General features: G+C 37.7%; 1 protein-coding gene across 2 annotated transcripts in view; it reads left to right on the forward strand.

Moving 5' to 3' along the window:
• Positions 1-5810: 5810 nt before the first annotated feature.
• Positions 5811-23743, forward strand: part of LOC132118171 (arginine-glutamic acid dipeptide repeats protein-like) — a 156591-nt gene continuing 138658 nt past the window's right edge. Inside the window, exons 1-2 of one of the 2 annotated variants that reach the window (XM_059527800.1) lie at positions 5811-6043; positions 14068-14188. The gene's annotated coding sequence lies outside the window, so the exon portion shown is untranslated. The remainder of the gene's footprint in view (positions 6044-14067; positions 14189-23743) is intronic. The other variant, XM_059527802.1, reaches the window with a different exon arrangement.

Below are 23743 nucleotides of genomic sequence, written 5' to 3' on the forward strand. Positions count from 1 at the left end.
TATCAAAGATATAGAGAGTTGGACTGGGTAAGATTAGAGTGTGACAGCAGAGATCATTCTTTCATTTTACTTTCAGCAAAACAAACCAACAGGGAGAATATATCTGCAATTTAGTATCCAATAGGTCGCACAGACTGTTTTTTTCGGACAAGCAATCAAGAAACATTTCAGCTTTTCTAATAAAACTAAAAACCCTGTTGAGTTTGGTTTGAAAGAACAGGTCAGAATATGAGGTACTCAAACAGAGCATGAGTTCCAGGACACAAGGTTAGTGACCCAGTCATGAAAAATCTGAAAACAATCCCAGAATATTCCCATCTTAAAATTGTGTTTTTTAGCCCTATAAAAGTGAAGGGAAATAATCAATACAGTGATTTTAATTTTGGTCAGCTAGAAGTCAGAAAATCCTAATCTGTTAGTCACAAACTACTGAAAAGGTCATGGCAATTAATAAAATCTAAAAGTAATATGGAAAAGTTATGGAAATTCATCCAAGGTCTTACATACACATTAAGCTGACAGAAAGTGCACCAATCAAGTATTAAAGATAAGAAAATTAAAACCATTACATATGTATTATTTAAAATACATTTTTATACTAAAATTCCACACAGAAACCTGAGAAAGACTCTTTCTTAACTATCTGTCACTTGAGTAAGCATATGACGGAAATATGAACACAACCCTGGAGCAGCAGAAACAAAAGCGCCACCCAGTGGTCATGTCAGTCATAACTCAACGGGAATTCAACAGTATGGGTTTGACTACCTGTGCTCGGATTTGCTGTTTCCGCGAGTGATTAACTTTGTCTTCTGGCGATTCTGTTATTTCAGTATATATGTATACTTCAATGTTTTGAGAAAGAAACGTTAATAGTTCTACCACTAAAACGTTTGTGTAGAGATCGTGTTTTATTCCACACTGCCCTCTGCCGTTGTTTTAGTATAATGCACAATCTTGGCTAAGATGTAACCTCTTTTCTCTGATGCCATGTGAGGCTTTTGCACAACGTTATGCTTCCAAAATAATGCTGAAACAGCATTTATCCGTTTTGCATGCCCCCCTCCCCCCTCTATCTCTCTCTCTTTCTATCAAAGCTAAAAAAAAAAAAAAAAAGTTCATCATCAAAGAATATATTTTAAAGAATGCTGGTGACCAAGTAGTTTATGGTCCCCATTGACTTTAATAGTATTTTTTTTCCATACTATGGAAGTCAATGGCTACCGTCAACTGTTTATTTACCAACATACTTCAAAATATCTTCAGCAGAAGACGGAAACTCAGATTTACAGATTCGGAACAACATGAGGGTGAGTAAATGAAAACAGAATTTTTATTTTTGGGTGAACTATCCCTTTGAGCATTTTCTATGTAAAGGCATGCTAAAATGACAAATGTTAATAGATATTTAGATTTTTCTTTTAGTGCATAAAAATGTACCATTAACAAGGTTGGTTGGCTAATTCATATTCAGCTTTGACTACACTACATATTTGTAAAAAGGAGAAAAAAAATCTGCATGATCTGGTATGATGAATGAACATCATGGCTTTGAATCTGCATTATGATTATTAGGACTTATCATTTTTTGTGATTACGATATATTAATTGAATAATTCTCATCTGCATAGTACGTGCACATGCATACATATCTTCTTCAGGTTTTTCTTTCCCATCAGTGTCCCTTTGGGAGCATGAATCCGCCCACAATTCGATAACAATCAAATCACACTGTGCTTTATTGTCTCCTGTAATCTGGATCCTCATTATATTTCACTCCTCAAAGCTCCCACAACACACTAACCCATGCCTTCATTCAGTGTCGCCAGGTCTTTGGTTTTAAAAACCAGGGAATTTGCCAGATTAAAGATGCGATAAAACCTGTGATGTACATTATACCTTGACACACAGTATGTAAGGGATTACTAATAGCAGAGTATCAGATGAGCTGCCAAGACAAGGTAGCACTGCAGTGGAAATAAGATTCAGGCCATCTGTCTTGTTCTGGCAGGAATGATCGAGGTATGGTATTCTGTATCAAGAGTTTGCATATTTCAACTGACAAAGGGAAGGGGAGGTGTGCGGTTTCTTTTTCTTGCACAAAACCTGTTTCTTACCCGCACTTGTACGTTTGGCTTTGTCTCTCTGATTACAGACACCTCCTGAACCCACTTTCCTTCCTCGCCCTCTCCCGCTGAAATCAATCACGGCGTGCTCCTTCTCCTCCAATCAAGACCCTCGGACAAAAATTCTCCCTCTTCCCCCATTTTTATTGTTCATTCAGCCTGTCATGTCACAATAGAATAACAAGCCATCCGTTTCCCACACAATATCTCGGCGCGAGCCTCTTGATACCTTTATCATAATGAGAGGAGAAAACAGCCAGCTGTGATCACTACACTGTAACACAAAACAGGTAGACTTCAGTCTGTTTTTTTTTTCTTTTTTCCCCAGCACTATGATACCACTGCGTGTCCATTTATCATTTACCCAGCTTCCTTTTTCTTGGTTAGACAATGCTGCACTTACATATGCAAAACATCCTGAAACCTGCTTGTAATAGCAGGTGATGACACCCTCTGCCCCTGAAATTTAATCTATGAATAAGAAAATGGCTTTTTTGACAAATCAAAAAGGTATATTTTTTTTTAATAATTTTAAATAATATTTTTTCTCTTTGTATATACTTGTGTAATTATACGGGGCTACTTCTTTTTCTAAAAGAATTTTTTGTGTTGACTAAATGAAAAAAGATTTTTATTTAAATTATTATTTAATTGTAGCCTAATTATTCTTTTTTTTTTAAACAATGTTTAAAAATAAATGATTAGAATCACTATTGATTAAATGACTCGGTCAGGGGAGTCGCCACCTACTGACTAAGCCATCTAAACACAGATGCTGAAGGAATCACTAAAGTCATCTTAATTAATTTTATACTCAATTTATTCTACATTTTCAAATCGCTGGGATGAATCTAAATCCTCACCATTATCATGTATATCTTTCTTTTTGCAATTCAGTTCAGTTTAAATGCTAATAGAGAATAAGATAAGATCTGGATTTCCCTTGAATGTATGTAGCCTAACTATATAAAATGCAAAATAGCAACACATTTTCACCTAACGTCTATTAAAATGCAAAACAGGATTGTGTCAGTTATTCCAAAGCACCATTAATATATCACCAATGTTGTTAAATGCACCGAGTGACTGTACACACTAAAAATACACATGGCTACTGAGAAAAATGTTAAATGTAAAACGATCTGATGTTGTTTTTGTGTGATTACATCCATGACAGAACAGCAGAAGGTTAAGTAGAGCATTCAGGGCTCAGCGGTCATGTTCAATGACCCACTGCTGAATGAATCCTCTGGGACTGACTGAAGCATCGTTTCAGAGAGGGAGAAGCATAAAGTGTAGAAGACTACAGTATAAACCAATCATTTCCACAGCAGGGAACCGCACAATGTATGTGCTTATAAAGCACACTAGAGAGGAACATTCTGAAAGAGCATTGCAAAAATAATGTGGTCCCTCCTCGGCCAGGTGTTTAAAGCTTGGGAGTCCTGAAAATTTAAGGCCATGTTACTCAGAAGTGAACAGATTTATGCTTTTAAAATGTGACTTATTCACATTTTATATATCTGAAAATGTAGCTAGGTTTAATACGAGGAATCCACATAGGCCTATAGTGTACTAACAAATGGTGTTTTTTAACAAAGACTTTTAGTGAACCAATCGTTCTACTAGCACTAAAACAACAGCATTCGATTTGGTCCTACTGAATGGTGACCACTTCAGTGAACCAGCAGATTATTTTGAATCTGAACGTGTCAGGTCTCCTTTCTAACGGAACCAAACTGATTGCATTAACAAATTATATCTTGCTCATGTCATGTGCAAACTAATCTGTAGTGAACCATGACCTGACCGACTAAAAAGAAAGTTGGTTTGTGTACGAATCGTACAAATCATAGTAAAAAGGTGAGAAGGGGCCCAAAACTTATGAATATGTAAAAATAACTAATAATAACCATATTAGAATACTGTTAGGTTGTTACTGAAACACTTTATGTTATGTTATTATTGTCGCTTTTCTATAACTTGGTAAAAGTTCATCAGTGGAAGAGAAAATATCCCAGCAGGAACAGGACGTCAATATTACGTCAGGTTGACGTTGGATATGTTGTCAGACAGATGTTGCATTTTGGTTGAGAATAACTGCATCCCAAATGACGCACCATTATGCACTATGTACTCATCTGTGTAGTGTATGAATTATATAAGGTTATTTTGTCATTCATAATCGCTACGAAATTAAACCTGCGACAGATGAGTGCATGAAGTGACCAACATTCCAAAACTTAGTTTTTTTTTTCGGTTAAGTGCATCATCCGGGTATTTAATGTGCACGTTTTCTTTTTGGAATTTTCAGTGTGAACCTGTTTTTAGACATTCTATGGTGTGAACGCACTATTCATACTGAAAAACGTCAAAAAATAGTGCATTAAGTAGTCTACATGATCTGGGACGTACCTTTTGGTTGTCAGTTTGTGTGTAAATAATGTATATTTCTGACTAACATTTTGCACTTTTGATATTATTTCTAGCTTTAAATCAGTATTATACTAATTAAATATTAGTTTATCACCAAAAGTCGTTCTATTTTGTTGTAGATCACTAGCGTTCTGCTGCCTCAGAAGCCTGTCCGAAATCAGTTTTAAGTGCTTCATCCGGGTATTTAAAGTTCTTTTTTTTTTTAAGTGTGAACGCACTAACGCCTGTTTCACACTCCGTTTCATACTCCGTCTGCAGCCGCGGATTAGTAGCGAACTGCAAACGCGTCCTGAGTGAAAGCACAATGAGTCCATGCTCCTTCTGCACCACATACAGTACATGATGCACACGGACTTCATACGCACTGCAGACGGAGTATATGTGAAATTGGTTCCCAATTTTTGACGCACCTAATGAAAATCGGTATTTGACACCAATTTGACGTTGACTACGTTGGATTTTGGTTACACAAAGCTGATGTTGGTATTGGACATAAAATTAACATTGACATTAGACATTGAATTTTGGTCACCTGACGTCACAACCGAAATTTAACCAAATAACAAATAAATGTTTTATGGCGTTTGTGTGCCTGCTGTGATGTGAGACAATTTTTTGCATTTGTTGGAACAGTAGGCCTATGCTTAAAGCTAGACATTAAATAAACAATAACTTAAATAATTTGTAGCAAATTAATTCTGTCTCACTCATAATAATAAAAATGAGTTAAAAACAACAACAACAGTTCCACCGCACAAATGGGTGCTCATGCGTGAGACGCTTAAAAATCAGTGCGACGGTCAAATACTCCTGGTGCATGATTAGAAATGATTAAAATAAGAGGATACATACAATTTAAAATATTTTATAATTCGAATCTCTTGTATGAACCAAAATTCCCCTCACTACCATCCTACCAGCACTGTTTAGGCAGTCCTACACACACCTACACACACACACACACACACACACACACACACACACACACACACACACACACACACACACACACACACACACACACACACACACACACACACACACACACACACACACACACACACGTTTTTAAATCACAAAATGACCGATCTGATTGGTCCGCGTCTTACATTCTGCTCGCGTTCAACCTATCGCAGCGCGCGACACTGGAAAGTAGGCAGAGCGTTTTCACTCGCACATTATTCTTCTCGCAGGAAGAGCGGCTTTCAAGCGCGGCGGGGGGAGGTGGGGGGTTTCTTTCTTACAGAAAAGAGAGAGAGAGAGACAACACTGTATCCCAACACTGACCCGTTACCAACACTCCTTACCACCATAAATATTGATTTGACAGTGACAGCCATATCATTAATATCGGTGTGCCAGGGGTGTAAAACAACTCCAAAACACTTGAAGCGGCACTTGACTCTTATCCGCTAACCGCCGCTGCTCAGTCACAACATCTCAAAACACAAAATCTCTGATGTTGTAGAGAAGGACTTCAGGTAAGTTCCGCCTTTAACCGTCTTCTCGGGTGTACGGAAGATGATTTGATTAGCTTGTATGGCTGTTGTAATTAGCTCCCTGTTTTAATCACAGCCGCCGTGAGCTGTCGTTGAGGAGGTGTTATGCTTTATTAATACAAGAGACATTGGCTAGCAGGCTAGCATCATCATCCTCATCATCAGCGTGTGTGTGCCAACGATCATAGTGTTTGACAAAGATACATCTCTCTTTGTGCGCCTGCACAATCACGCACGTATCTCCTTCATTGTGCAGTTTTTAATTGCTCTTAACCTAATTATGTTGATCTGCTAAGATACTGTGATTGCAAGCTTGTGAGGTTACCCAGAAGAAGCAGTCTCCCTGTCTGGAGATTTCTAAATCAAGCACGCTTACTTGACCACATAATTTTATTGTCAAAGTGTCCTGAGAGGTCAGGTGACAGTATTTACACATCATGTTTGTTTAGTGTCTGGCTTGTCAGAGTTGTGCTTTTGGAAGATCAATCAATCCACTGTTTTTATAGTGGTTGACATGAAGGTTCAGATGGGCTTTTGTGTCTAGTTTGTTGCTCGAGCTGGCTATCGAAACAGCTTTCAAAATGCTACAAGTTTTTTTTTCTTAGACTGATTGAAAAGAGATGAATAGATGACTGATCGAAAAGGGATGAATAGATGAAAACACAAATTAAGTAGACCGATCGTGAGGATGTAAACAACAGGTGGTTGACACTGATTGTATTTCTATTATGTGTCGTCACTTTGACTTTGTATGTTTGCAAAAACAAATTGTAGATGATTTGATAGCTACTCACTAAAGGGAATAATCAAAAAATTAAATTTCACTGAAATTGTACTCACCCTAGGGTCATCCGATATATAGATAAGTTTGTTTCTTTATTAGAACAGATTTGGAGAAATTTAGCCATATATCTCTTGCTTACCAATAAATCCTCTTCAGGGAATGGGTGCCATCAGAATGAGAGTTCAAACAGCAAGAACATCACAATAATCCATAAATTGCCTAATTCACATGACTCCAGCCCATCATTAAAAAGGGAAAAGCTGCACATTTGTAAGAAGCAAATGCATAATTAAGATGTTTTTAACAACAGAGGATGGAATTTTCCTGTTGTTATACGTTATGGACTGATATTTTAGCCAGAAGCAGTGGTTTGAAGTTAAAATACTGTAATGATGAGCTTATTTATTACAAATGCACAGCTTTTTGCTTGGCAAGATATTGATTTAAGGACTGGATTAATGTGCATTACATGTAGATAGTTAAGACTTGTACAGTACAGTTAAAACTGTGCAGCACTCAAAGTCTACAACATATAAAATGAATACATTAAAAAATTAGTTAACACTATAAACAAGATTTATGTAATATGTACCTGTATGCATTACTATAAATCTTTTTTTTTTTTTTTGCTTCAGTAGGTTTGTTCTAAAGGAATAAAAAAGTTAGTAATAATTTTTGTGTGTACTACTGTTTAATGTAGAATGTGTGATACTGCTTTGTAAGTTGAAGCCTGATTATGCTGGATGGCATTTAAACATTAAATTGTTTAGCTTAACACATGGGCAATCAATAAAACAGTTAATTAATCAAATGTGAAGCCCAGGTTGTGAGCTGCACTTATGCTTTCTTGCCCTTGAAAAATAACAAATGGTTTAAATAGATGCAACTGGCTTTCATTAGAATAGTTTCCACCATCTAATTCGATTTAGGTGAAGTGTGGCACAGTTATAAAGATTTGTCATTCTAAGATGTAGAACTAGAACCGACTGGTCACACTTAATTGGAAATATACTAAATAAGATCATAGTCGTGGCATTGTTTTCTTGTCCATTCAGCATGCAGTAAACACAGGCTGAATTGTACAGCCACCTGCCACTGTGTTGCACTAAGACCAAATGGCACTCTTAACAGCTTGTGATTGGAAGAGGCAGAAGTGTGTTTTTGTGGTCATTTTTCTCCAGTGCGTTAGATAATCCTTCATACACTACTCAGCCAAGCTGTTCTGTTTTGCTAAAATGATTTAATGTGTAAAACTGTTAGTTCATGTCTCTTGACTTGTTAGTATACATGGCTTTTGTCTGCTTGTCAGGGCTCAATGAGGAATGGCCCACTGGACCAAGGCCAGTGTGAGAAGGTTTCAGGCCAGTTTACAGAACAGTCACTTACCCTTTTAGACCAGTGCTGTGTTGCAGATGAATTTACATACTCCAAGCTCGTTCAACCATTTTTGTAAGCTTGGCAAACTTTTGGTTTTCTTGTTTTACAATTTCTGCTATATTGTCAATGAAATAATGTTCTCTTGCTGGCTAACCGACAAAGCTTTGCTGAAATTGCAAAAATGACCTGTGGAAGTCTTAAAAGCATCAAAACAGTGCTGTAAAACATTGTTTTCATTGTATATTATTGTCTTCCTACAAAAGTATGTTTATGAATCAAATGATTTACATTCTAGCTGAATAATGTACAGTATTTTTTGGTTGTAATTCAAAATCTATTATTATTATTAATACTTTTTTAAAATAAATATGTTATAATTAATATATTATTTCTAACCGATAGTAAAGTTAAAATCTATTAAAATATATAAAATTCTTCTTCTTATTATTATTAAAATGTCTATATTATATTATATTTGACCCTGGACCACAAAACCTTAAGTCTGAAATTTTTCAAAATTGAGATGTGATAAATGAATAAATAAGCTTTCCATTGATGTATGGTTTGTTAGGATATGATAATATCTGGCCGAGATACAACTATTTGAAAATCTAGAATCTGAGGGTGCAAAAAATCAAAATACGGAGAAAATCGCCTTTAAAGTTGTACAAATGATAGCAATGCATATTACTAATCAAAAATTAAGTTTTAATATATTTACAGTAGGAAATTTACAAAATATCTTCATGGAACATGATCTTTACTTAATATCCTAATGATTTTTGCCATAGAATAAAAATCAATAATTGTGACCCACACTATGGTTTTTTTTTGGCTATTGCTGAAAACATACCGCAGCGACTTAAGACTGGTTTTGTGGTCCAGGGTCACATATTTTTATGAATTATTTCATGTAAATACAAAAATACATAGCTAAAAATGATAATTGGAGATGGTTTTGTTGTGTGGCCATTGGAAATCAGAACTACTCATCTGACTGGGCCTTGGATGTTGTCTGAACTGTTGTTTGTAGTGATACTATGTGGTTTTGCTCTACAGATGCGATTGAGCCGTAGTTGCCAATTAAATTTTTGCAGACTTTGTGACATTAAGTGACATTCTCCTCACAAATAGACTTATCTGAAGCACAATGGCTTAGCATTATGGTTGCTCCTTAATAATGATTTTCAGCACCATCTGCCTCGGGTTATGTGCTTATCTAGCAGGCTGAAAGAAAGTAAGAGGCAATCAAACAGGCTGGGATTATCACATGAGCATTTGGTCGTGCACAGACCTCAAAGCTGATGCCACCCATTTAACAAAACACTTAAACCCACGTGATGCCTATTAATGAAGAATCTATAACACTGACATGACCACAGGTTCTTGTTTGTTGCCGCTGTATTTGTGCGCACAGTTGTCAGAGACTTCGAAGCAGCTAGAATAACTCTCAATTTGCTATTCTCTGATGATCTTGTTATTTCAGAGTCATGCTACAAAAAGAGTGTGTGGGAGTCTTAACAGTGTAGGAGAAAGCTATTAGTAATCATTCTCTGCTGGCCAAAGGGCATGAGAGTACTCTCAAGGGTATCACAGAGCAGCTATGTAAACTGTTGAACAAAATCAGTGTCACACTGACTCACAGCTGTGCTCATTTTTCACCCCTAAAGGCGAGGGCCTATTGTATTTGCTGTACGTATAGGTCTGGCTCAGCTTTTGAAAACCGGTTAAAGCACAGCACATCCTTCTCGTCGCAAAAGCAGCACTCAATTCAGCCACATCCCGCTTTTTGAATCTTGTTTCCCGAACACAGTGCCTGACGCTTTCATATTTGAAGAAGATTCATGAGTGTTGAGTCGCTCTTGCATTTTAACAGCAGAGAGGGGTTTTGAGGATAAATAGCTTGACAGTCACATCGCTGGGCTCTTTCACACCATGGACGATAACTATAACAGCAAGGTTTTAAAGGAATAGTTCACCCAGAGATGAACATTTACTGAACATGTACTCACCCTCAGGCCATCCAAAATTTTATTTCTTCACTGCAACAGATTTGGAAAATTAATCTCTTGCAATGAGTCCTCTGCAGTGAATGGGTGCCATTAGAATGAGAATCCTGATAAAAACATCACAATAATCCACAAGTTATCCATGTGACTCCAGTCCACCCTTTATTGTTTTGTAAAGTAAAAAGCTGTCTTTGTAAGAAGCAAGTCCATCATTAGGAAAGTCCTCTATCAGTAATATTATTTTCTCCAGTAAGAAATTCATCTTGTCTGAATCAGGAGAAATATGTACAGATCAAACACTGTTTACAAGAGTCCGAAACCATTCTAAAGACATATGTTGGTGGAATTTAATGTACTTTAAGATTTTGTATCAATAATCTGTCATTTGAACTCTCATTCTGACGGCACCCATTCACTGCAGAAGATTGCTGACCAAGTGATGTAATGCTAAGTTTCTCCAAATCTGTTCCAGTGAAGAAACAAACTCATCTACATCTTGGATGGCCTGAAGGTAAGTAAATTTGCATCTAATGTTCATATTTGGGTTACCTTTTCCTTTAAAAAACTCAAGAATTTATAGCAGCAGTTTACATGACTGCATCACACGCTTGTAAGAAACAGAAAGTTTAAGGTTCGTTGGTGTGGAATTTAATATAATAATCATTATAGTTATCTTAGTTATGTTCTTGGTGTGAATGTGCCTTAATTCTCTTTCATTAGTGCAGTTTAATGCTGAACATCACCGGTGGAGTGAGCGGTAGCCTGCTGCGTACACTTGTGCCTCGCTGTATTAGCCATATCAGTCAGGCTGTCTCGCACAATCCTAGATTCTCGTACTCTTTTAGGATAGAGGCAGCAATCGGGGAATCAGTGACGACAGAAGTAATCTGGTTAGCCTTTTTGGCATGGCGTGAATCCATCTTTTGAGCAAGAGTGTGCTCGGAATCCACCCAAGAGGGCAATTTGGGGCAGCTGCTGCCAGGGCCAGTGTGAAGCAATCATGGGGAGAGCAGTAAATAATGGGTTGTAAATGGAAGACATTTCCTATGAATTGTCAGTCAGCGACTGGAGGGGAGATCCCATGTGGATGCTGGTGTGCTCTTGCTGCCTCGCTTCTGCGAGCTGATTTGTCAATATTTAGGCAGGGAGAGGCAGCATTTACATAATGCTCCATCATATTGACACACTGTTCCTTTTGATCTGAGCCTTGATTCGTGTCATAGTTGACCGCCTCGGCGTGCGGCTTAGCACAGACTTGGAAATGTGTTATAGTGCTGCCACATTTGGTGCTAGGAGAAAGGGAGGCGAATAAGGTCGATTTTTCTCCCAGGGACCTATTCTTTAAATTAAGCGATGCCACGAAAGTAGACTCAGCCTTTTTGTTCACTCAAAACTTCGAAAGGTGCATTATCAGTTAAAGGAATAGTTTAATTGAGAATATTTGTGTTTACAGCAAGTATCTAAATCACTTAAGTCCCATTTACGGCAAGTATGATTACAATAAAGCTATTGTTTTAAAAAACATTCTAAATTGAAAAGAACAGCAGAGTTCATATAATATAACGATATATAGCACTGAGGAACGATATCGTAGGATTCACTTTAAAAAAATATATATATAATTTCCAGGTGGTGAATAATACAACCAACAGCCAATACGAATCCTGATCTAAAGAGATTAAACATATAAAGTGGCAGATGACAAAACTGCAGTTTTTGCTTATAATAAACAGATTGATATCATACATTGATGTAATAGACGTTATTGTCATAGTTTTCCTTCTTGGTGTAAATGGAGGTGAATGAGCCTGTGAAATCATTATGTTAATGATTTCAGCATGGAAAAAAATCACATGCTGTCTTTTTTGTGTAAAGTTGTACGTATAAACTCCTTGGAATGACTGTAAAAACTATCATTTAAACTGCTTTGCAGCTCAAAGTTTTAACAGAAGATTTAATGCAAGCTTCTATAAATGTATAAGTTTCAGATTTCTGCTTTTAAATCCATTCCCTTTAATTTTGTCTCCCATATTTCCCCCCTGATATTTTTTAATGAGGAACGACTTGAAATTATTTATCGTGGTTATCAACATTAAGCCACAAATGCTTTCGACTGGCATTAACTGGTCTACAGAGGTGTCGTCTGGTTAATTTACCTCTTACCTTGCTATTCATTAATCGTGCCTCTTCTTTATAGTGTGTAACTGATGGCTGCCATCTGTATAGCCAAGCAGGTCATTCTTTATGCGTCTATTGTTCAACTGTAAGGTCTGCTTTGATTTGCAAAGACAGCGTGACTGCAAATCACCCTTGTTTGTTAGAAATCCATGATTCCTCCTTGAAAGATCTGATGCCCTGGACAATGCTGTCATGCTCCTTCCGAAGAGCTCTTGATGGGCCATTCAAATTCTGTGTACTCATTAAATTTAACAGTCTGACAACACACACTGACTGCACGCATAACAATCCAGCTCTTTCATTCTCCTCAAAAGATGTTTTCTGGTGTGTGTGTGTGTAGCACAAATGCCAAAAGCGGGTAATTGGCTGACTGCAGCAGTGCTTTCTGCATCTGTTGTTTTAAGATATTAGGCTGACACTCAGGGCAGCCTGGCAGAAATGAGACAGGCCTCCTTTCTTCCTCCCTGACACCGAGAGGCTCTGCGTGTCTTGAGCAGGGCTGATTTCCTTGTGTTTCTTGACAGTTTTGAAGAGAGTCATGCAAATGTATTGTACATCATTTTTCTTGTAGCGTCTAAGATGAGAGAAAAACAAGCAGTAAGATATGCTGAGGTTGTGCTGCAAACTGTGTAGCTTCAGATACTTTTTTTGTAGCCTAATCATTTCTGCAATTGTAATAGATATTTGATCATTGGACAGTCAGTGAGTGGAGATGTTATGTAACTTTATTACATGGCTCTCTGGAATACTTAAGAGTTTATGTTAAAGCTGTACAATGGAAACAGATAGGAAGAACTCCTAAGAAATGCAAAGACAGCTGGATAAGAGACAATGTAAAAAAAAAAAATAAGAGAGAAAGCAATGTGTTAATTTAATAATTCAAATGAAAGGGATAGTTCACGCAAAAATGAACATTCTGTGATGAATTACTCGCCCTCAACACCTTTGTTCATCGTCTGAACACAAATTAAGATATTTTTTCTGACCCTCCATAGACAACAAGGGTCCTACCATGGACAATTTTCATTTTTGGGGTGAACTATCCCTTTAATGTGCATTACCTCATATGTCCATAAATACATTGGTGCAATATCCTGTCTTGTTCTGATCTCCCCATCATTTATTTTTATTTTTTTTGTGATAGCGGCCATCTGTCTGTTCATTAGTCCCTTAAATGGATTGATGGATAACAGGCCAGTTCCTTTTAGTATTCACACAGTTATGAAGCTTATAGTTTAAGTCAGCAGTTTATAATAGCATAAAAAGGGTCATGAGTCAAAAGCAGTCAAGCAGTGACATTTGCCTTTGTAATAGAGAGTGTGTTATACCGTGGCTGTATTTCGCCATGTAACTGTGACCAGACACCATCAGGGCTGCTGATGGAGCTTCCTGACAGTGAACAGCTTAAAGTAACATGCTCAAGAATTACAGGACCCTTCTCCAGATTGCTCCAAGATGTCCTCCTAGATCAGACAGAAGTGTGCTATGGGAGTCATCCTGTGGAACTGTGGAAGAGGCATTCATGATATTAAAGCAAAGCCAAAACAGATGTTGGGAAATGAAAGTACCAAAGGCTTACTATAGGCTTCCATGACGTATCCCGAGAGCAGAAAGGGGTGCGGGGAGCTATTAACAAACTGGTGTTTTTGTTTTAATAGTGAACCACTTGCCTGCCTGTCTGCTGTCCGTAGAGAGGGTGGAAAATAAGATGGGATCTTGTAAAAGAATGGAGCCATGTTACCTCGTCCCTGCTGACTGAAGAGACACACTGCTGATTAGGTAAAAGATTGGCTGCTGTAATGACATGACATGGAGTGAACATTGCACACAAACACGGTCTCTGCATACTGGTGCTTTTATTGCCTCGCTTCTACATCTGCTGAGTAGAGCCTGTAGTATTGTGCTATTTTTTGGCTAATGCCAGTGTTTTCAGGTTGCAGTTATGGGGAGCTCATATACACACACCCCCACACGGATGTAGACAGGCAACGTTTTCCTTGACACTCTGAGTCTGTTTCTAGTCTGGTTTGTCCATTTGTATGTGCATTAGTGTGAGGAATGAGAGAGGCGGAGAGGAGAGGATGTATTAGCAAAGCCATACAATTTTCTGCGATGCATTAGCACGGGCCGGGGGAGGAGAGCCCAGGCTTCTGCACTGTGTTTGACATGTGCCTTTCAGTAAGATTCCATATAAACCTGCTGGCCCATTAACCAGCGCTTTTAAATATTGAATCAGATTATTAAGCCAGGCAGAAGCATCTGAATCATCTCAGCCTTAGAATGGCTAGCTAAATAAAACAATTCTTTATAAAACTACTTGTTTTGTCAATGAAAATACATTTGAATGATAATTTAGTTTGTGGTTATTGGTTTTAGAATTCTGAAATGCGAAATAAAACATTATATCAGGTGAAGAATATAGCAAATAAAAAAAGAAGAAAAATTGGATGTTCAATAGCTGTCAGCAAAATCATGGCTCAACATAAGGATTTAGCATTTTCTTATGTGTAAAAAAAGTTTTAAAATAATATAGCTGTAGTGTAACACTGTGATGGTTAGGAGTTCAACAATTATTTTGCTGGAAAATGTATAAATAGACTTGTTCATATTTTTCAATCCATTGTAACTGATGCATCCAATACTTACAATTAATTCTAGCAGTTTTTAATATAATAATAATAATAATAATAATAATAATCAATAATAATAAAAATAGCTGTTACCATTATTATTGACGCACTGATCAGAAGTTTGGGGTGAGTAAGAATTTGTTTGAAAGAAATTAATACCTTTATTCTGCAAAAATGCTTTATATTGATAAAAAGTGGCCATTAAAGATTTGTTATGTTACAATGTTTATGTTACATATGTTTATTTCTTTTCCAAATAAATGCTGTTCTTTTGAACTTTCTATTTATCAAAGAATCTTGGGAAAGAAGTATAATGGTTTCCTCAGAAATATTAGGGTTTCAAAACGATTAGTCGCGATTAATCGAATCAAAATAAAAGTTTGTTTACATACTATGTGTGTACTGTGTATATTTATTATGTATATATAAATACACACGTCTATATTTAAAAAATTAAGTATCTATTGAATGTATTTCTATATATACACAGTACAAACACATATAGTACGTGAAAAAACTTTCATTTTGAATCGATTAATCACAACTAATTGTTTTGCAGCCCTAAAAATATTAATCATCACGGTTACATTCAACATTGATAATAATAATAAATGTTCCTTGAGCAACATATCAACATATTAGAATGATCATGTGACACTGATGACTGGAGTAATGGCTTTTTATAAAACAAAAGCATAAAAGATTTACATCAGCTGAATTTACAACAAGCTCTCACACTGACTTGAGCTGTCTTTCCATCCATATATTACTGAGCACTGAAAATACTGTCTGCTTGAACCTTTTCCTGTACCTTTTTCAGCACATGGAGAGAGTTGGCGTTTAATGGTTGATTCACCCTTTGTTTATATTTCCAACCAGGCACCTCAAGGTAAAGATAATCAATATTCATCAGTTATGTGGCTGACCTCCTCTTAAACTATTGAGTCTGGCTGTATACACAATCGACTGCTCCCATAAGCAGTAATGGATGAAAACGATATATTTGCAACTGCATGTCCAGGTCATATCAGTCCAGTGGAGATCATCGCTGTAACATTATAGGCCCCTATGTTTCGTCCTTTCTATTTGCTATAATGCTTTTCTCAGCCTTCGCTTAATCTTCAAATCAAGAGAAGCCACCGTCTGATGCTGAGCCTGGAATTGTTCATGACTCGGTCATAAAGCAGGTCGTATAGTCATTTATTCTGGCACACAAGTGGTGGATTTTTACTGCAGCGCCCGCACAACGCAGAGTCCTGTTTGATGTTTTAATAGGGAATATGTGAGGATCTGAAGGTGTGAATTATGTGCTTGAGAAAGGGAGGGGGTGGTCTGCTGTCTTTGTGCTCTCTAATCAGTCCTTACTCATCAGAGAGTGCCTCTAAGTCTCTCCTCTCCTCCGCCCTTTATTTGCCCTTGCACCACGACCACTTCCTCTTGACAGTATGACTGCTTACAGCATATTGGTGTCTGTTAGACAGCACCTCTTTTCCCCCTTTTGCTCAGATACTCTTCTTCGCTCTGGTTTGCTGTAGAGTGGTGCATGACGATGGGTTCGCACCTGTAGTTTCCTCCTTATTACATGCTGCTATTGTGGCAAAGACAAGCAGGGGCGAGAGGAACGGCGTAAACAATAAACCATGGCAGCGCTATCTAATGGATCAATTTGTAATAAATCTGTTGCCTCGAGCTGTTGAGAGATTCAGCCCTGCAAAGGTGACTGCATTTTTCCGTCCCGAGCACTTGGATAAGGTTGACAGATATATCAATGCATTTAATGAACCCACTGGTTCAGAAATGCAGGAAAATGTAGTGAAGGCCAGTAATTCACTTATCAAAACAAGATTTTCTCTCTTTTATCATTGAAGCGTTACCCTGGAGCTCTAGCTCTCTCGTTTTGTGCCAGCCCGTATGTTCTTTTCTTCTCTCTTTGCAGCATTTGCATAGAGGGGCTTTGATTGGACTGGGCAGATGAGGCTCTCTTTGAAATGGCAAATAAATGCGCACATTGCAAATGGATTGTTTTTTAAAATCATCCACCGCTTTGAGCGCCTGTAATGATTTCAGGCATCATTCTGTTTTCACAGTGAGCTAGCACTTCTATCTGTTTTTATTATACCGAAAAGCTATAAAATTGATGGGGTCTACTCAAAATTTAGTGCTTGAGATAGTCAGCCTAATATTTCTTCATATGATGGAAGAGTGTAAGTGGCGACGGTGGTTGTTTTGAGTGCGGTGACAGGCTTATTCGACACACACCTTTTTATTGGATGCTCCAGGGATTTCACACAGCACAAATGTGTCACGGGGAACCGCCTCATGAAAAAAACATTAACGGGAGAAATTAGACGAGAAAAGCTTTAAAGTCTAAGCCAACAGAAGTATTGATTTTATTCAATTGGCAGTATAAGCCCCAGTAATAAGTGGAAACGAGTCAGGGGTTAGTTCAGCCAGCACTCATACATCTTTAGGGTGTGCAAGAGCTTGTAGTGACATTTTTTGCTAGTTAGAGGAAAGAACGCTAGTATATATCCCTACTCTAATACTAATTAGGATTTTGTTAAATGTTAAAAAAAAAAGAATAATGGTTTATAGATTTATATTTTTAACTGTAACATTTTCTGTGGATGTGGAATTGGTGCTGAGTTACTGTGTAGGAAAATAAGATATATAATTTCCTGTATATCAGTGACCATTTGGGACCTGTAGGAATGTAATAATTCTGCATGGATCGACAGGCTGACACGCTCTTCATATCAGTTTTCCTTCTGTTAAGCTGGGGATTATTATTGCATGAACACCTTGATTGGCTTATGGTTTCATCATTGTTTATTTCAGCATTTTTGGCTTTACGTGGATGTTTCTTTTCCTTGCAAATGTGGCAAGGTGAAGCAAAGCTATTAAGCCAAGTATTTTGTCTGCTTTGATTTCTAGGGCGTGTAATTTGAGCTTCTGCTAAATCGAACTGTTAAGCGAGTAATTCTCCGTTCAGACAGATGCACATTTTGCTCAGAGGTGCTACGTTCACACATTACATTGACAGTGTGCATTTTCAGCTTTATTTTTCACAACAAACTCTTAAGGGCCCTCTTATTGTGTTTACGCACCTCCCTTTTGCTTATTGCAGTTATTAAAGTATTCCTCTTTACTTGGAGAGCAGCTCTTCTCCTCCATTCATCCTCCAATTAGAAGAACGACGTGTGTGTTCCTGTGGGCTTTTTAAGCGCTCCCGTCACATGCTGTCATCAAGGGGAACGTCATCGTACAAACTCCTGCGGGTGAGCTCAGATGAGCGATGGCTCGTGCTCTCACTTGCAATTTCTTGTAATTATTGGAATTGATGTTTTTGCCGAGATGCTCCACATCTGTACAATCTGCAATAAAGAAGGAGGGAGCGCTGAAGCTGCTAGACTGCTAATAAAAGGCAATCAACCTTTACTTCCCGCCTCTCTCACGCAAAACGAAGCAGCAAAAATCCTAATTAACCGATCGGCCGAAAACACCCGGCGTGTTTTCAGCTACTTCTTCTTGTTCTCTAATGAAGACACAAACCCAGCACAGACTGCTACTGCACATTCTCTACCATCGACCTTCTAATTGTTTCCTATCTCTGATTATCTCTTATGCATATTTAAATAAGTGATCCCGGCCCTGGATGCTCATTGGTCAGCAGTCCAGCCATATGTAATATTGTATATATGTAATATAACTGCTGAAGCTAAACACTTTTCATCTACCTACTGTGTAACTGCACAGAATCGGAAAAATAATATTCTTTTGCTTTTCACAATGTCAGGAACTATTATTTAGCACAGAGGTCTTCAGCTTTTTTTGGCCAAGGTTCTCTTGATAGAGTGATTAAACATATTGTTACATATTATATAAAAATGTGGGTTGCATCATCAGCCTTCTCTACAAAAACAAGTGTATAGTATCACTATAGTTATTGGGGTTATTACTTATTTTATGCTGATCTACATTGCAAAACCATTCAAATAATCATTTATATGTAGCCATATACTTAACATTTTAATATTAATTGAAAGAGAAATATTTGGCTAAACTGTAGCTTTGGATGTTAAATTAATATTGTATTTCCTAACACATTAAAAAGCCATTTTGTGTTTTATGTTTATGTTCTGTTACTTCCCTTTAATGGTAATTAAAATAACCCGTCCGTCCATCCATCCATCCATCCATCCATATTATGATGACACTTGAACATACACAATTTGAAAAGTCCATTATGGTTTATAATGACTTTATGAACTTTTTGAAGCATCAAAGTTTTGGGTGAATGGACTGAATCTTTTATGTTTCATTAAAAAAAAATTCTGATTATTTGTAACAAATAAGGTTTGGAACAAACTGAAGGTGAGTTACTGATGGCAGAATGTCATTTTTGGGTGAACTATCCTCTTCAGGTGAGACCGGAATAGTGTTTTTACTAGTCGACTAGGTTGTGTACAAACCTAGTAAATGCTGCACGTTGTGCCTAACAACACATTTGTTGACTTTATTAATCACGTAGCACAACTTCTCAAAGCTAACAGCTTAAACCGAGTATATGATGCTTTTTCCCCCTGACTGTGTGTCTTTGAAGATGTGTTTGAGAAGGTTACAGTGATCGCGAAAGAGAGCCGCTCTGCCACCTGAAGGTGTCTCGGGGGTCCGTGGCAGTAAATCAGCGAGCTGAAGCCTGCCTCCCTGATGGTTATCAGTGCTTATGTAAAGTGCTCCGTTCCCCTGCTGTTCTAGAGAGGGAGGCAGGCGCGCGATTGATCTCGCCATTGATTTCCCACATCGCTGCCTTTTTCTGATGACACTGGAGTTGTCTCTCCTTTTTGTCATCGCAAGTGTTCTTTGAATCCAGCCTCGTCTGTTAGCAGAGGCGGAATCGTCTGGTAATTGAAGCAGCTCCGTAACCTTTTTTTTCCCTTCTCAGTGGCAAGATTAATTATTGTCTAGTCACAGGCAATCATTTCTCACTTTTAAAGCAAATTACACAGGGGTCGTATGTTTGTGCTTCACCAGTGAGTGGCATTTGTTTCCAGGGGGCTGTTGTTCAAGGTTTTGGAGAAGGGCTTTAGACCGTGTGTTTCCAGGCTGCCTCTTCTCCTGGTATTTACCTGTAATCCTGTTTTTATCAGCCTGTGGAGGAGGAGATGAGCCCAGCACCTCCCCGCATCCAGCATTGCTTTTTGTTTTGTGAAAGACTGAAGTAGCTCTAGGGGACAGTCAGACTGGAGAGCAGAAGAGGGGCTCTGCCACTTACTTTCCCCTGAGAGTGTTCTCTACTGCCAACCCGGCGGCTGCTGCCGAGTCGCCCACTGTCACCTGACCTGGGTGTAACCCACTGAGAGACCACATGCTCCTCTGAGCAGAATGCTAATTAGCGGGGAATTAAATTTCTCTCAGTCTCATTCATCTACACCGAGCAGCAGGAGGCCTGTGTATTCTCTTGTACAATCAGTTTATTGCTCAAAAAAATTAATCTTGGAAATGCTTTATAGTACTAGTAATCTGCTGTTGAGTTTTATATTGTTTTTAAAAAAAAAAAACAATATGTTGAATGTGTTTAACACTCATGTAGGCAGGTCAGTGACAAGAGTGTCCATTATAAAGAAAGGGTTTAATTTATTCATTTATTTTTTTAGAAATTTGTTATAAAAACAGATGCTGCTGGAAAAAAAGCTTTAGGTTATTTTAATTTACTTTAATTTAGGTTTATTTTAATATATTTTAAAATATATTCAAATGTTAAACCATTATTTTAAATTATAGTAATATTTCACAATATTACTGTTTTTATGGTATTTTTGTTCAAATAAATGCAGTCTTGGTGAGCATAGGAGACTTCTTAAAAAAAAAAAGTCACTTGAACATGCCAGATAATTTGAGCTTTTATTGACAAGGCAATGTTTGTTCAAGTTAAACATTTTATTTTCATTCCATTATTTATTTTTAACTCTTTTTTTTTTTTTCAACATAAAAGGGCAAATTATCTGACATTTTAAGAGACTTAATGACCTTGACATCCTGTAATGTGTTCCTCTCTGTGATATAATTCCACTTTTGTTGTTGTATTATATCATTAAAGCTGTATCACGATGCATGAATTGCATTTTAATGCATTTGTAAACAGATTACAGGGGACAAAACTTCTACAGTATGTCATAGCATTATACGTTGGTTCTAAGCTGACCACTGTGATATTATAAGATGTCCATCCTTTTAAAGAGTTTGTTTGTGCTCTCATCTCTCACCTCTGTGTCGACTGTCAGTACACAAAGCGGGCTTTCTGTCAGTAATTATCATGTACGAGCTCATTGCAAACATGAATTAATAAAAGGGAGGTGAGGCGCCGTTGCCTCGTTTGCCTCACGTAGAGACGGGCTTGTCTCAGGCAACCGGAGCAGCACGTCGTAATAAAAGCCAAATAATGCTCCTGACAGCAGCAGTTTAAATTTCACTCCTCACCCAGGCAGCTTTTTTCCACATTGCAGCCATCAGTCACTCCACAGTGTGCCCTAGAGTAAAAGAGATTGAGAGGGAGAGAGATAGTTGTGGAACAGCATTATTCCTTCAGTGCCTCACCAAGGCTCACTGTCGCAGTCTGCTCTGCTAATCAACGCCATGCGCTGTGAATTACAGAGTAAACAATACACAATGCTTCCTCTCACTCGCACATACAATCTCTCTCTTTCTCTCTTCCTCCTCCCAAGAGCATTTTGTCTTGCCTCTGCAGCCGTGGAAACAAAAACAAAAAACGGGGGGAAATAAATGGCAGTTTTCTTTCATTGTCCCTTCTAACCTACCTTCTTGAGCTTGTGCCAGAGGAGTGCTTGTCTGCCTTGTAAATGGCAACGTGGCGATAAGAATGATGAAAGGGGCAGTGAGTGTGACCTTTCCTCCGATAGAAGGATGGTCATGAGCGAGAAATGGAGAGGAGGAGAGAGAAATGGAAATGTTTGGAAAAGCATACGGCCATACTCCTCTTATTATGATGTATACTATATGCTACTATATTGTACAGAGTATGCATATCTATATCTGTCTGTCTGTCTGTCTGTCTGTCTGTCTGTCTCTGTCCGTCTGTCTACAATTTATATCTATATCTACGTCATGAAAATGCAAAATAACAAATTCCAATTTAATTATAATATATATATATATATATCACTAAATCACTCCGCTAAATTGCAATCTTAAAAATAAAATTTTTTAATTCCAATATGAAGGACGCCACTTGATAAATTAAACAGACAGAGTGATGAAGTCATGTAACAACAATGTAGCTTCTGTTTGAAATGCTTGTAATGGACACAATGCCTACAGTTTCTTATTATTTTTAGGAAGTATCAGCCTGTTTATTGTATATACCAATTAAATGAGAAGATTCCAAACATAGTGTCAGCGAAAAGTGAGAAATGGTTGGAAACAACATGCATGCCTTTAATGGTATCGGACTCCTGAAATGAGAAACAATAACAGGGTAACAGTTGGCCTGTGAGATTATAATCTCAGGCTGCAGAGAAATGAGAGCGATGGAGGGCGAGCCGTGAGAGCAGGGTGTTTTATATTCTCTCCCAGGCTGTGATGTGATGCTCGCGGTGCTGGCTGTTTTGTGTTGGTGTGAGGCGAGCTCTGCAGCACCACCTGATTTGACTTGGTAATGCGGCATTGATGAGTCTGGGGGGAAATCGGCCAGAAGAGCACAAATGCGCTGCAAAACTGCACTGTTAAATATGCTGTCAGTTCTCTCTCAGCTACTGATAAAAAGAGAGAATGGAGTGAGAGGAAGAAGAGGAGAGGGCAAGGAGAGTGATATAGCTGTCAAGTGCACATGCCCGCTGTCGCCCAATTCTCCTGACGGACGTGAATACGCTGACTAAAAGGTGACTAAACTCGTAATGTGTTTCTGAGATGCTACACCTCTCCTTGAGAAACGATTAGACCACGTCAGAGAAAGGAAACACTTTCACTGTTTAAAACATCGCGGTGAGAGAATATTGAATATGTTCGGCAGGGATGAAAGCTGAGAGTGGAAATAAGGCCAAGCTATTAATGGTTTTTAAGAGCACAGTTTTATTGGTGCTGTGGCCTTTCTTTGCACTCAATCTCACACGCACAGTAGTTTTCGGAGGACGCTGGACGCTGAGGCTGTTGGCCTTGACTGAAGGTAATTAACTTCAAGATTAGGTGAAGTCAATTCCCAACACTTAGTTTATGGGTCAATGACAAATAAGAGTGTCCACCATAAAAAGAAAAATCTTGTTAAAAACATGTGCCAAGTTTTTTTTTGGAAATGTACTTCTAGCATTCACTTTGGTTTTGAGAAAAAAAAAGAAATGAATGCTTGTACTCAGCAAGGACACATTCAATTAAACAAAAGCGACAGTCAACACATTTACAATGTTACAAAAGAGTTCTGTTTCAAAAATTGTGAATGGTGTCCTCAAAAATATTAACCAGCACAGGGATTTTCAACAATATTTAAATAATAATAAGAAATGTTTATTTTAGTTTTTTTTTTTTTGCACCAAACTAGCATAATAGAATGATTTCTGAAAATTAATTGTAAGATACATTAAAATAGAAAGCGGTTATTTTGAAATTGTAAAAACATTTCACAATAATACTGGTTTTACTTATGGAAAAAAAAAAAAAAAAATATATATATATATATATATATATGTATATG

The sequence above is a fragment of the Carassius carassius genome, chromosome 37 (assembly GCF_963082965.1).
Source record: "Carassius carassius chromosome 37, fCarCar2.1, whole genome shotgun sequence".
Lineage (NCBI taxonomy): Eukaryota > Metazoa > Chordata > Actinopteri > Cypriniformes > Cyprinidae > Carassius > Carassius carassius.